Source organism: Fundulus heteroclitus, unplaced genomic scaffold, assembly GCF_011125445.2.
Source record: "Fundulus heteroclitus isolate FHET01 unplaced genomic scaffold, MU-UCD_Fhet_4.1 scaffold_40, whole genome shotgun sequence".
In the NCBI taxonomy this organism is placed as follows: Eukaryota; Metazoa; Chordata; class Actinopteri; order Cyprinodontiformes; family Fundulidae; genus Fundulus; species Fundulus heteroclitus.
In genome coordinates, this window is record NW_023396813.1 from 1555808 (window position 1) to 1568834 (window position 13027).

The following is a 13027-nucleotide window of genomic DNA, read 5'->3' on the forward strand; positions in this document are numbered from 1 at the left end:
CACCTCCTCCCGGGGATTATTCTGCCCCTAGTAGGATGGTAGGTGTGGAAGTTGCATTTCCCTCTCCTTGTGTGTTCCTCAGGTCCTCCTGGACCTGGGCCAAAGAGCGTTGAGGTGCCTCTGCAGCTGCGCACTGACTCCAATGATACCAGGTGTCACCTTTGTCTTTAAGCCTGACTGCGTGTGATGTTCTTTCCACGACTTGGTATGGACCGGTCCACCTTGGTTCTGACCACTTTCTTTTGATGACTTTGAGGAGCACCCACTCTGGTTCTGCGCTGGTTTCACTGCTCTCCCCTTCCACCACGTTTGGAACCTGTTTGTTGAAAGCTGAAACAAAACTGTGGAGAGCACTGTAATACCCACGACGGGACATTGATGTTTCATTCATTGGTTGGCATGGTAACCTAGTGTGGGGTCCTGGAAAAGGTCTTCCTGTGTGTAACTCATGTGGTGTCAGTCCCCATCTCTGAATTACAGAACTTCTGACTGACATTAATGCTAATGGTAAAGCGTCAACCCAATCCATTTTTGTCCGTGCACAAATTTTTGCTAATTTGGTTTTGAGCGTTTGATTCATTCTTTCCACTTTTCCCTGTGACTGAGGGTGATAAACTGTGCCAAAAGAGTGTTTCAGTCCCAACACGCGTTCAACTTCATGTAGCTCTTGATTTTTGAAATGCGTGCCATTGTCTGATCTTATTTTCATGGGAAAACCATGTCTTGGAATGTAATGATTGATTAAACATTTTACCACCGTTTTGCTGTCTTCCTTCCTGGTTGGCCATGCTTCTGGCCATCCAGTGAATGCATCCACACACACCAGTAGATACCTGTATCCCTTTGCTCTTTCCACCATGTCTGTGTAATCAATAATGATTTCTTTCCCTGCTACTGGTTCTACTGGAAACTTCCCTGGTTCCGGTTTCAATGTTGGTCTCACGTTGTATTGTCTGCACATTTCACAGGAGTTTATCCAGTGTGCAACCCTCTGTTTCAGGAAGGGGTGCCACCAATTTTCTAGATGTTTCATCATCTGGCCCACACCTGCGTGTCCTACACCATGTGCTTCTTCCAGGGCAGATGTTGTTATGCCTGGAGGTAAAATGGGACGCCCGTCTGAACTTCTCCAAAGACCCTGTTGGTCCTTGGTTCCTCCCCTAGCTTTCCACATTGTTTTTTTCCTCTGGGGATGCCCCCTTTTGTAATCTGATTGTTTCTTCCAAACTGGGCTCTGGTTCCCATTCAGGTTCTGCGCAGACCACCATGAGTCTGAGTTGATATCCTGCACACTGTTTGGCTGCCTGGTCTGCTGCCTGGTTACCTCTGGCCACCTGAGTGTCACTGCTGTCATGACCTTTGCACTTTATGACTGCCACCTGTTCTGGGAGGAGAAGAGCTTCTGCTAGATCTTTCATTTCCTGTTCATGTTTTATAGGCTTCTGTCCAGCTGTTTTGAAACCTGTCCTCATCCACTGTTTCATTTCCACATGCACTGCACCTGTAGCATAAGCGGAGTCTGTGTAAATGTTCACCTTCTGCCCTTCTCCCAATCTCAGTGCTTCTATTACTGCCAACACCTCTGCCCGCTGAGCCGACTGTGCCCCTGTCAGCCTTTCTGCCTGTCTAGTGATCCAAACTCCATTCTCTTCTTCCACCACCGCATATGCTGCCTTTAACCCCTCCGTGTCATGCCTAAAACAGCATCCATCTGTGTATAAGTCTCTTGCACCCACAAGTGAGGTGCTTTGTAAGTCAGGTCTGATTTTTTCCTGCATTTCTATTCTTTCTGCGCACACATGAGGAGTTCCTGTGGTCATTCTTTCTGCCATGTTAATTCCTTGATGCGTGAAGGTGATGTTAGGTGCTTCCAGCACCTTGCTCAGCCTTTGCTGTCTTAATGGGGAGAGTGTAAATGCCTGAGAGTTCACATATGCAACCACCCCATGTGATGTTAACACCCTGAGTGGGTGTCCCATCACCACATGAGCTGTTTTTTGCACTATCTTAGCTACTCCTGCAGCATGTCTAGTGCACTCATGATGTCTTTTTTCCATGTTGTCTAGCATCACGCTGACGTACATTAGTACAGTCCGTACTCCCCCTTTTTTTTGAAATAGCACACCATTTGCTGTGTGTGCTGTTACAGAAACATCCAGGTAAAATGGCGCTTGATAGTCTGGGTTTGCAAGGTGAGCTGCTGTTGCCAGTCTGTTTTTTAATTCTGTAAAAGCTGATTCAGCTTCTGGAGTCCATGTCAATTGAGCTTTGAGGTTTCTCATCCCCTGCTGTTTAACCATAGCCCTCAAAGGTTCTGTGAGCTCTGTGTACCCTGGGACATATGTTCTGCTATAACCTGTTAGACCAAGAAATGAAAGCATTTCCTTCACGGTCACTGGCTGTGGATGAGACAAGACTGCAGACTTATGCGCAGGAGACATGTCAGTCCCCTGTTGAGACACCACTCTGCCCAGAAACTCAACCTGTCTTCTGCACAATTGCAATTTGTTTTTGCTGACTTTAAAGCCCCTCTTTGCTAAATGTAAGAGAACTGCCCCAGTTGCCTCCAAACACTCATCCACTGAGGAGGCTGCAATGAGAAGGTCATCTACATACTGAATCAGAGTGGATGCTGGTGGTAATGGGCAGTCTGCCAAAACTTCTTTCAGTACCTGGTTAAAAATACCAGGAGAAAGTGCAAATCCCTGTGGCAAACGTGTGTAACGATAACGAACACCTCTAAAGGTGAAAGAGAAAATGTCCCTACACTCTTCTGCTAATGGTAAACAGAAAAATGCGTTTGCTAAATCAATGCAGGTAAACCAGCAATGGTCAGGATTCAGATTAGTAAGTGCAACATATGGGTTAGGAACTGGTACAGTAGGAGTTACCAAAATGTCATTAATTGCCCTTAAATCATGTGCCATGCGCCATTTACCTGTACCGCGTTTCTCAACAGGTAGGATAGGTGTGTTCCAGTCCTGTGAATGTGAGCACTCCAGCACTCCAGAATCCCAAAGACCCTGAATTGTGTCTGTGATGCCCTCCTCTGCTTGTGGTTTATGTTGATACTGATGCACCCACACAGGAGGGGTCTGGATTAGATCAAATGTTATTGGTGGACATGCAATGAGTCCCACATCCGTGGGTCCAGAAGCCCACAAAGTGGGGGGCATGTCCTCGATTAGTGCTGCTGCTAAAGGGTGATCTGTTTTTTCACGCCCATGATGTCTTTCCAACTGCACATGTTCCAACCGACCTGTGTCGCTTGTTTGGCAGGAAATGCGGTATGTTTTGGTCGATGGTGAATAAGACACCTGTGGAATGTGGGTCTGCTGATAATCAGTTTGAGCCAGGGAGCGTTTTAGCACCCCTCCCAGTTCTTTGGCCTGATGGCCTGGATGCAATGCTAGTGAAACATGCGGTGCCCCGTCTGCACTCATTTGGAACCATGGGAACTGTTCCTCTGTAAGCAGCACCTGCGCTACAACGCCTTCTGGTGCTACATAAATGTTTTGGGAGGTGATGGTCCAATTTTCACCTTCTAAGTCAGATACAAAACAGTCCTGATACCATTCACAATTGTTGCGATCATAAAATAGAGTAACATGCGGGGGGTCAGGGGGAGGAACATAGGGAGCCAAGGAGGTGATCCAGGGTTTCCACTGTTGGAAAACCGACAGGATGCCCAGATGTGCAGTTGTTTCAGGATCTTCCTCCTTCCTTTCTACCCTGAGCTGTTTCAATCACCTGCCGCAATACCACCAACTGTTCTGCTGCTGATTTCCACTCCAAAATATCGGGTCCCCACCGATCATCATGAGTCTTCCTATCAAATTCACCCTCCATTATGATATCTATATATATATTGTTCACTTATAATATATCACTGCACAATGTTATGTTACCTGAAAACCCGCAATGGGAATCGCTCGCTCTTGGCGTCTTCCCCAGTCACACTCTCAACATTCACACTGTTTTCTGCTAGATTAGTCTGTTCTTGCTGGTTGTGGTCAGCTCACAGATTATTAATATTATTATTTTTTTTATTATTATTTTTTTTTTTATTCCTTGTCCGGTCTTGCTGATTTCAGCTCACGGGTTATACCGGTCTTCCTGTTGGCAGGTCACGGTTTCTTATAAAAAGATTTCTTGAACTCACAGGACGTATTTCTTGTTGCCTGGTCTTATTCTCAATCTATATGTAGAATTCGAGGTTTCTCACTTCTCGGGCCTCTAACCCAGCAAAATACGATTCCCCGTCGAGAACCGCAGTGAGCCGCCACGCTCAAGAATCTCTTTAGATTTCTTGATCTCACAGGACTTACTCTATTCTTAGTTCTGTTATTTTATTTCAGAACTATTTGCCTGGTCTCGTTCTCAATCTTTTATGTAGAATTTGAGGTTTCTCAGTCCTCGGGCCTCTAACCCAGCAACAGCGAGCCGCCACGCTCAAGACTCTATTTATACATCTCTGAACCACACTTATTCAAAACTGCTCCTAGGCACTCCAAATAATTAATTTAACAGACTTGGTCTACAAGGACTTGGGACACATATAATTTAGCCTATATTCTTCTAAGCCGAAAATGCAGATTCGATAAAACAGGTTCTGCTTACCTTTTTTATTGTGGCTAGCCTGTGTCCCGCGTCCGTTCGTCCCAGTCCGATGTCCAATTCAGCCTGTCACCTTGACTCCCGGACGAGCCCCCAAATTGTTGAAGCCGCTTGCTTCCCCGGGTCCGTTGAGTCATGTGCAGGACTTAAGAGTGCAACAAAAACTTAGCCAAGGAAACAGAATTGAAGTTTCACCTTTGCAAAGGGAGAGAAGTTGCACCAGCCGACACCTGCGAGCAACAACTCTGTCCTCTTCCTTGTGCAGGCTCTTTTTATTAACTTCAAAGGGGAGGGTCTCACAGAGTTATATGAGCGAATGACACACACTGTTGCCCAATCAATTCTACACCTTAACAATACTTCTACCCTATATGGGGTTGCTTCTATGGCTGCCCACTGTACTGGTTCTTCCGGTCATTGCTTGCAGGCTGCTACACTACACTGGTTCTTCCGGTCATCGCCTGCAAGCCGCTGACCACAACCCCGAACCTTGAGCTAAACAAAAGGTTGTCCAAGACAGAAACCCGTCTTGCAAATTCCAAGAATTCCAAATTCTCTTACCAACAGGCCCGGTTTTGAAGCTTTCTGCCAGCTATCTTAAAAGCATATAAACACATGTTAAACCTTCATAAAAGTGTAAGAAACAGATCAAAGTTAATACATTCCACAATAACTTGTGCTTTGCATTGTGAATGGGTTGAAACACATGTCAAATGTTGTTCTGAATTAGTTAAGCTAATTTAACCACGATTCACATTCTTTAAGGTGAACTTTGCTTCTTTAACTTAACAAAATATTATTTCATCAAATAATGTTTTGTTTAACTTGGGCTTTGCATTGTGAATGGATTGAAATACATGCCAAATGTTTTAACTCCACTCCATGTTTTTCTTTTATCAGATCTGCAGTGAACAAGGATTCACTGAATTATTCTGATTATGACCAACCACTTTTGTTTTGTCTTTTGTTTGTTTTTGCATGTAAATAGTTCCTTAGCTTAGCTTCTTTTTATCTTCATTTTGCTTAGTAGTTTAGTTAAGTTTCACTAGCCTAGTAGAGAGGATTTGTTAATTGAAATATTGTGTTAATTCAGATAAACATTATTACATAGTGATGTTCTCTGGATGTTCATTTTATTTCTGTTATTAAATTCTTGGACTTGAAAAGAAGTTGTCACTCCTTTGTTCTATGTGTGTGCAGGTTTTGCTGTTAAAAGATCGCTAGTGCTCGAATTCATCCCTTTCAACCATTGTCCTGATATCAGCTTAAGAGCTGATCATCACCAGACAATACTTAACAGACACAGAGTTATTTATGAAACATTAAATAACTTTAAACAGTGTATAATTGCACAACACCATGTAGCGCGAAAACGAAAGGTGTGCCAATTCCCTTTATGATGCAGAATCATTCAATAAACAAAGTGATATGAAGTTGTTGTTTTTTTTCCCCAGTGTCCTGTCTAGCAATGTGGCAATAAGAATTGATGTCTTAATGCCAAATAGAGCTCGACAGATTTTGCTTTCACAAGTGGAGCAAACAGCTTTCGCCATAATGCGGTGGCGACGTTCACGCGCGACGTTCAAGTAAGTAAACGGATGTAACGTTAATGTAACGTTAGGCTACTTTTGGATGGTGTACTGTTAGCCTACCAGAGCTAGTTGGCCAACTGTCAGTTTCCAGACCTTACTCGACAATTTCTTTGCAGGTGTTTCATGAATCTTGCCGTTTGGAGTGAAAGATGTATTGATGCAGGTTATAACTTACAGTAGGCAGTGAAACTGAAGACAGATGAAGCATCTTCAGGGTTTAGTTTATTTGCAGGCCAGAAAGAAAAGATTGTGTGTGTTTTTAGATTTGTTCACTTTCTTGCTTCATTTTTTATTTGTCACCAAAACTGCACCCCTATTTTACAAAAGATAATGTGTTGTCAAAATGTGTTTCTTGTATGCTGTAAAACATTAGACTACTGCTGTATGTATAATGTAACATATTTTTCCTTTGCTACCATGTAGAATCACAGACTATTCAAACCCCTACTCTAGGGACCTTTCTAGAGTACCAAAAGAGAAAAGCGGAAGAGAGGCAAAACTTTTCATGTGGGAAAATGAAATCAAAGAAAATATGTAAAGTCCAGGTAAGTTGGTTACATAGTGAGAATGAACAACTGTTAACTAGCTGTTGACATTCTTCCATCATCTCAGTTCTCTAAAAGTAAGCCTGATGATAGGGTCATCTTTATGGTGACCAGTATATTTTTGCATAATACTAATGTGCTTCTGTGCCACGACCATATTATTCAGACAATAACACTGTCCTGTTTTCACTTTTGTACATATTTGCTGGTTTCTTATTATGATGAATATGTAACCGTGACATGCAAATCATTGTATTACCAATTACCTGTATCGAAAAGTAATCTGCTGTTTACTGGGTTTTTGATGGGCATGTAAAATTATGTTTGCCCGCAGCGGCTCAGGACTAACCCTCCATTCTAACCTCATAATGTAATATTCCGATTATAGTTCTGGTTTATGTTTTTGTTTTTCTCCTGTCTTTGATTATTTTGCTGTTTTGATTTGTGTCTTGTCTGGATCCTCGTTTTGTTGGTGTAATGTTTTGGTTTACCGTGTTATCACTTTTAGCCTTAGCCTGTTCTTCTGTCTTTAGTTTGTTCTGCTTAGGTTTATTTTTATTCTTAGATTTGTCCTGGGGTCCGTTCTTCGTACGTCGCTAACTCAGTTAGCAGGATTTCATTGTTGACGATTTGACATGATCTTGGATCGTTTGGTTCTTCGAAAGACATCCTGCACTTGTTGTCATAGCAACATGTTCGCCAGCTTAAGCCTGCTCCAGAGCAGGCTTATTTCATGTAAACAAGATTAGATCACGGCTGTATAAGCGGAGGAGATAGGGAAGTCTGCCGTAGCCATGTCCATTTTTACGACAGCAACCTGTTGCGGAAGGTGCAAGCATAATTTGCAGAGTTTTTCGAATTAATCGCGTATTGCGCAATAGACAGGATCCTTTAGCGCAGCGCAACAGTGTAATTGTAGAGAGATTTTTCTTGGTGGCTGTTATAAACAGACAAACGCATAATTTAACAGTGGCTTTTAAAGAGGAAAAAGTGATGTTGGAGCCATAAATCTAAAATATTTAAGTTATTTCTATGATGGTTTGCTTTTTATTTTTATCCTATTCAGTGAGAAGATTTGTTCGGGCCATTTTATTGTGAAGTTTAGTTTTACTTTGAAAGGGACTAATTAACCAAAACCAGGTGGAAATAATTAAGGGAGCAAAACAGGGGTCCGTTCTTCGTACGTTGCTTAAAAGCAGAACACGAGCTTTTAATGGAAGGTTATGCCGAATTTGAGTCATTAATTTAAACACCTCAAAATCTGTTAAAGCCAGGAGAGAGGGCCGGCAAAAAGCAGCAGACAAATTAATGCGTAAATACTGTCCATGGTAGATGTTTCTATCACATTCTACAGCATGAATTTTTGCATTTTAATAATTTGATATTATTTGTTCTTTTATATCAGAGCCTCCACGGGACCCACTAGAACATGGGGACAAGTAAAAGTGAAATACAAGAATATTCTACAAAATGGTAGCCTTTAATTATTACACTTTATTTTAAAAAGGCACTTGTTATGTCAAGAGATCCAAATTTCAGTGTTATTCCTTAGAGACGGGAAGTAAAGGACACGTGCAAACTGGGAATTTTAACAAAAAAAATCTTTATCCATAAAAAATTAAAATCTTCCTTTTCCAAGTCATCCACAATTTACACGGTAAAACTGTATTGTTCCATGTCTAGATAATCCGTTCATAGTTTTTTCTAATACAATATACGGCTCGACAGGAAGCAAGCCTTTCAAAGTAAAACTAAACTTCACAATAAAATGGCCCGAACAAATCTTCTCACTGAATATGATAAAGATAAAAAGCAAACTATCATACAAATAACTTAAATATTTTAGATTTATGGCTCCAACATCACATTTTCCTCTTTAAAAGCCACTGTTAAATGATGTGTTTGTCTGTTTATAACAGCCACCAAGAAAAATCTCTCTACAATTACACTGTCGCGCTGCGCTAAAGGATCCTCTCTATTGCGCAATACGCGATTAATTCGAAAAACTCTGCAAATTATTCTTGCACCTTCCGCAACAGGTTGCTGTCGTAAAAATAGACATGGCTACGGCAGACTTCCCTATCTCCTCCGCTTATACAGCCGTGATCTATCTTGTTTACGTGAAATAAGCCTGCTCTGGAGCAGGCTTAAGCTGGCGCACATGTTGCTATGACAACAAGTGCTGGAAGTCTTTCGAAGAACCAAACGATCCAAGATCATGCCAAATCGTCAACAATGAAATCCTGCTAACTGAGTTAGCGACGTACGAAGAACGGACCCCAGTGCAGAGATGGCTGGACTTGCTATAATGCTATATGTTGGTCATTCATCACTTAAAGAATTTTACTACACATTTTTTGCTTTACAGTTTTAACAAAACACTACACCTAGTGTTATGAAAAATGCAAACCAATCCTCTAGATTAGACTTAAAGCCTGTGTCGTTTGACTTGCTTCGCAAGGACACTGAAATGCCACTGAATTCATAAATGAAAAATGTCTGAAGTATGTATCGGTAATGTGTCTCTTTTGAGAACGTTGGGAAAGCTTCATTGAGGTGAGCTTATTTTAATGTTTTTCAGTTGGAGAATTGCCAGACACATCTGACTCCGATCCTGAGATTGTGATAAAAACAACATCAAGAGAATTTGATCTAGCTGATACACTGGTGAGTGTAATTTAAAACATATTTGAGTGATTTTTGTGATTAACCTGCCTTCAACCTGTGTAGGTTTTTGACATTGGCCTACCAGTACTAAACAAATACTTGTATTTGAATGAAATTATGTCTTTACTACAGCCATTTGAACCTCACCACAAAAGCAGTCCTGTACACAAAGAGCCTGACAAGGTGTAAGTAGTTGGTGTGTGTGTGTGTGTACCAAAGAAATTTAGATTTTACTGCATTTGCATACATATTTATTTGCTATTGACATAGCTTTGTAATTTGTTGTTCTTGTTACGTGTGCTATACGCTAATGCCTTTTTACTTCAATAAATCAATGTTTGTTTGGTTTTGCAATGTCACCAATATATTTTGGAGTATACTATGATTTATGCTTTTTTGCTCTCAGGAATGGTGATGGGGGGTTGTCACTCTCTACTGAAGTACATCAGGTAATGGAGTATTATTTACATACAGTCTCTATCTTCCTCACTGGTCCATGACTTTAGGTATGAAACAAAACAATAGCTAAATGTTTACATAGACACCATCAATGTAACTATTATATGGTCTAATATAACAACAATAACTTAATTGATCCTCATAGGGAAATTCACTTCTGGCAGCTCATCTACCATTCAGTGAAGAATTAGAAAGTCTGATGCCTGTGGGTACAAAATATCCTCTATATCTTTCCATCCTGCAGTAAAGAGAGTGGAGCCATCGTCCACCATCTGTTTTTGATGTTATGATTACATTTATACCTTTAGACCAAAGTCCATTGAAGTAAACTCATAATCATAGTATTATGTTTATTGCAGTTGTGTGCTTTTAAGCTTTGCTTTTCATTTAGGGGGAATATAAAGCCATTTCAGATGGACTGTTAACTACAAGCCTTTTGTGAATGTGCCTGACTTAAGAAATTGAAAGCGTATATGGAGAGTTAGATGATCGTGGATGCATCAAAGATTACTTCAGATATCCTATTCAAGCACAGAAGCACATATAAGAAAAGTTAACTCAATACTTTATCATGCCATATATTTGCGTCATGCAGTTTTTTTGAATTGGCAATTGTACCACATTTCACTTAAATTAGCAAGAATAAAAGTAAACAGGGAAATGTGCCCACTGAATGTCATCTTCTGTTCTTTATCTCACCTCCTTAAAGGGATAGTTGAATATTTTGTCAATTTTCCTTATTGCATTAATCATCATTAGTCATATAAGCAGGTACATTCCTGTCCATAAGAGCATTTTGGAATTATAGGATTGTGTATTTGATTAGTTTAGAGCAACCTATACTGTCCAACTCCATTGTATTCACTGAGCAGCTCGCATTTGTGCTTCAGGACTCTCAAAACGGGCATTGGTAATATACATTCTCATTATTATTGCAATAGACAGGCTTCCCAAAATGTTGAACTATCCCGTTTAGGTAATCCATAGAGTTTGTTACATAATTATGTTGTCTTTTTATTGAATGTCCTGTTTTTACATTTCTTAACTTTAAGACTATACACTTGGATGAGGAGCATAGTTATGCAAGTACCTCCACATGTCTTGATGTCGAGAGCTCCTGTTACAGGTGTTCTTTGTGTAATTGTATATAGATTGTGTTATGATATATTTTTCTGGGATGAACCCGGACACAGCACGCACACACAGAGTCAGTTCTTATGAGTGAGTTTTATTGAATAGTGTGGAAGATGGAGGATGAGACCAGAGTCTTTCAACGGACGGAGGTGAAGGGTGTAGAAGCTGGCCGGCAGGAGGAGTGTGGAGAGACTGACCGGGAGGAACTCTGGAGCCGAACAATGGAGAGCAGAACATCTGAGCCGAGGGCTGGAGAGCAGAACGTCAGAGCCGAGCGCTGGAGAGCAGAACGTCAGAGCCGAGCAGTGGAGAGCAGAACGTCAGAGCCGAGCGCTGGAGAGCAGAACGTCAGAGCCGAGCGCTGGAGAGCAGAACGTCAGAGCCGAGCGCTGGAGAGCAGAACGTCAGAGCCGAGCAGTGGAGAGCAGAACGTCAGAGCCGAGCAGTGGAGGGCTGAACTTCAAAGCCGAGCAGTGGAGGGCTGAACGTCTGAGCCGTGCTGTGGAGGGCTGAACGTCTGAGCCGAGTTCTGGAGAAAACAAACTGTCGGAAAGTCTTTGGGCTGACTGTAACAAGACCAGGTGAAAGGAGTCTTCAGGCTGACGGTAACAAACGGAGCTGACAAGAATACTGGCAGGGAGTGAACGCTATGGACCGGCGACGGGAACAGAAAGAGGTGAGTCTTATAAAGCGGTGGAAACAGGTGGAAGCAGTTGTGGGTTAATTGCAGCCTGTCAGGTGAAACCGATCAGGCTGCGCAGGAACGAGAGAGAGGGAGAGAGGTTCAGCATGCAGCCAATAAGCTGCATCCTGACAGATTGGTAGACAAAATATCAGAAACATTATTGAGGGGTAAACACATTTCTCTCCTGACAAAGGTTAGATATTGAGTTTAAGCTGGAAGAGCTCGTCAACAATTTGATTGGTTTGATTTGATTGGATATGCATTTATGTGTGTCTATAATTACATTGTGTGCACATGTCTTTGTTTTGCAGGACGTACACCAACCTCTTTGCACCTATCGTCATTGACGATGATGAAGATGAAGTTCTCGTTCTTGAGGAAAAAAAGGACATGCCCTCAGAAAAATCAGAATGAGTCATATAGACACAAGTAGAAAATGAACAAGCTCTCTACTCCGTCTAAAATAGAATTATACAAATGTGAGGACTCACTAAAATGAAAACCAATCTGACATTCTCTGCCTGTAACTACTTGAATCAGGTCCAGTTGTTGAGATGTGTGTTTAAAGAGAGTCCATTGGAATTAAGTTAATAAGAATAAAAAACTTGCTCATTCTTTTATAGATTGACTTATCAGTGTCTCTCGTGTCACTTTAATGTCAGGATATAGTCTATGAATATGGAATGAAAGATTTGTGTAAAGTAAGTAAAGTAGAGCTTGTGCGCGAGGTTGAGAGGTTCCGACTAGAGATAGTCGGACTCACCTCGACGCACCGCTCTGGCTCCGGAACCAGTCTCCTTGAGAGGGGCTGGACATTCTTCCACTCTGGAGTTGCCCATGGTGAGAGGCGCCGAGCTGGGGTTGGCATACTTGTTGCCCCCCATCTCGTTGCCTCCACGTTGGGGTTCTCCCCAGTGAACGAGAGGGTGGCCTCCCTCCACATTCGTGTGGGGGGACGGGTTCTGACTGTTGTTTGCGCTTATGCGCCAAACAGCAGTTCAGATTACCCACCCTTTTTGGAGTCCTTGGAAGGGGTACTGGAGAGTGCCCCCCCTTGGGGACTCCCTCGTTTTGCTGGGGGACTTCAACGCTCACGTGGGCAATAACAGTGGGACCTGGAGGGGCGTGGTTGGGAGGAATGGCCCAACTGATCTGAACTCGAGTGGTGTTTTGTTGTTGGACTTCTGTGCTCGTCATGGATTGTCCATCACAAACACCATGTTCAAGCATAAGGGTGTCCATATGTGCTCTTGGCACCAGGACACCCCAGGTCGCAGTTCAATGATCGACTTTGTTGTCGTTTCATCTGATCTGCGGCCGTATGTCTT

The 13027-nt window shown here is 42.1% G+C and overlaps 1 long non-coding RNA gene and 1 other non-coding gene across 4 annotated transcripts; both read left to right on the forward strand.

The window, feature by feature from the left end:
• The first annotated feature begins 6098 nt into the window (after positions 1–6098).
• LOC105923505 lies at positions 6099–11157 on the forward strand. 3 transcript variants are annotated; one of them, XR_004929147.1, is made up of 6 exons: positions 6099–6203; positions 6633–6754; positions 9336–9421; positions 9554–9606; positions 9828–9870; positions 11120–11157. It is a non-coding gene; the product is annotated as an uncharacterized LOC105923505 (transcript). The 3 variants fall into 3 exon arrangements; XR_004929148.1 differs by lacking the exon at positions 11120–11157 and adding an exon at positions 10026–11103; XR_004929146.1 differs by lacking the exon at positions 11120–11157 and having other exon boundaries at positions 9828–11103.
• A 491-nt stretch (positions 11158–11648) lies between these two features.
• LOC118560180 lies at positions 11649–12327 on the forward strand. Its single transcript, XR_004929145.1, has 2 exons — positions 11649–11690; positions 12011–12327. It is a non-coding gene; the product is annotated as an uncharacterized LOC118560180 (long non-coding RNA).
• Positions 12328–13027: the final 700 nt, after the last annotated feature.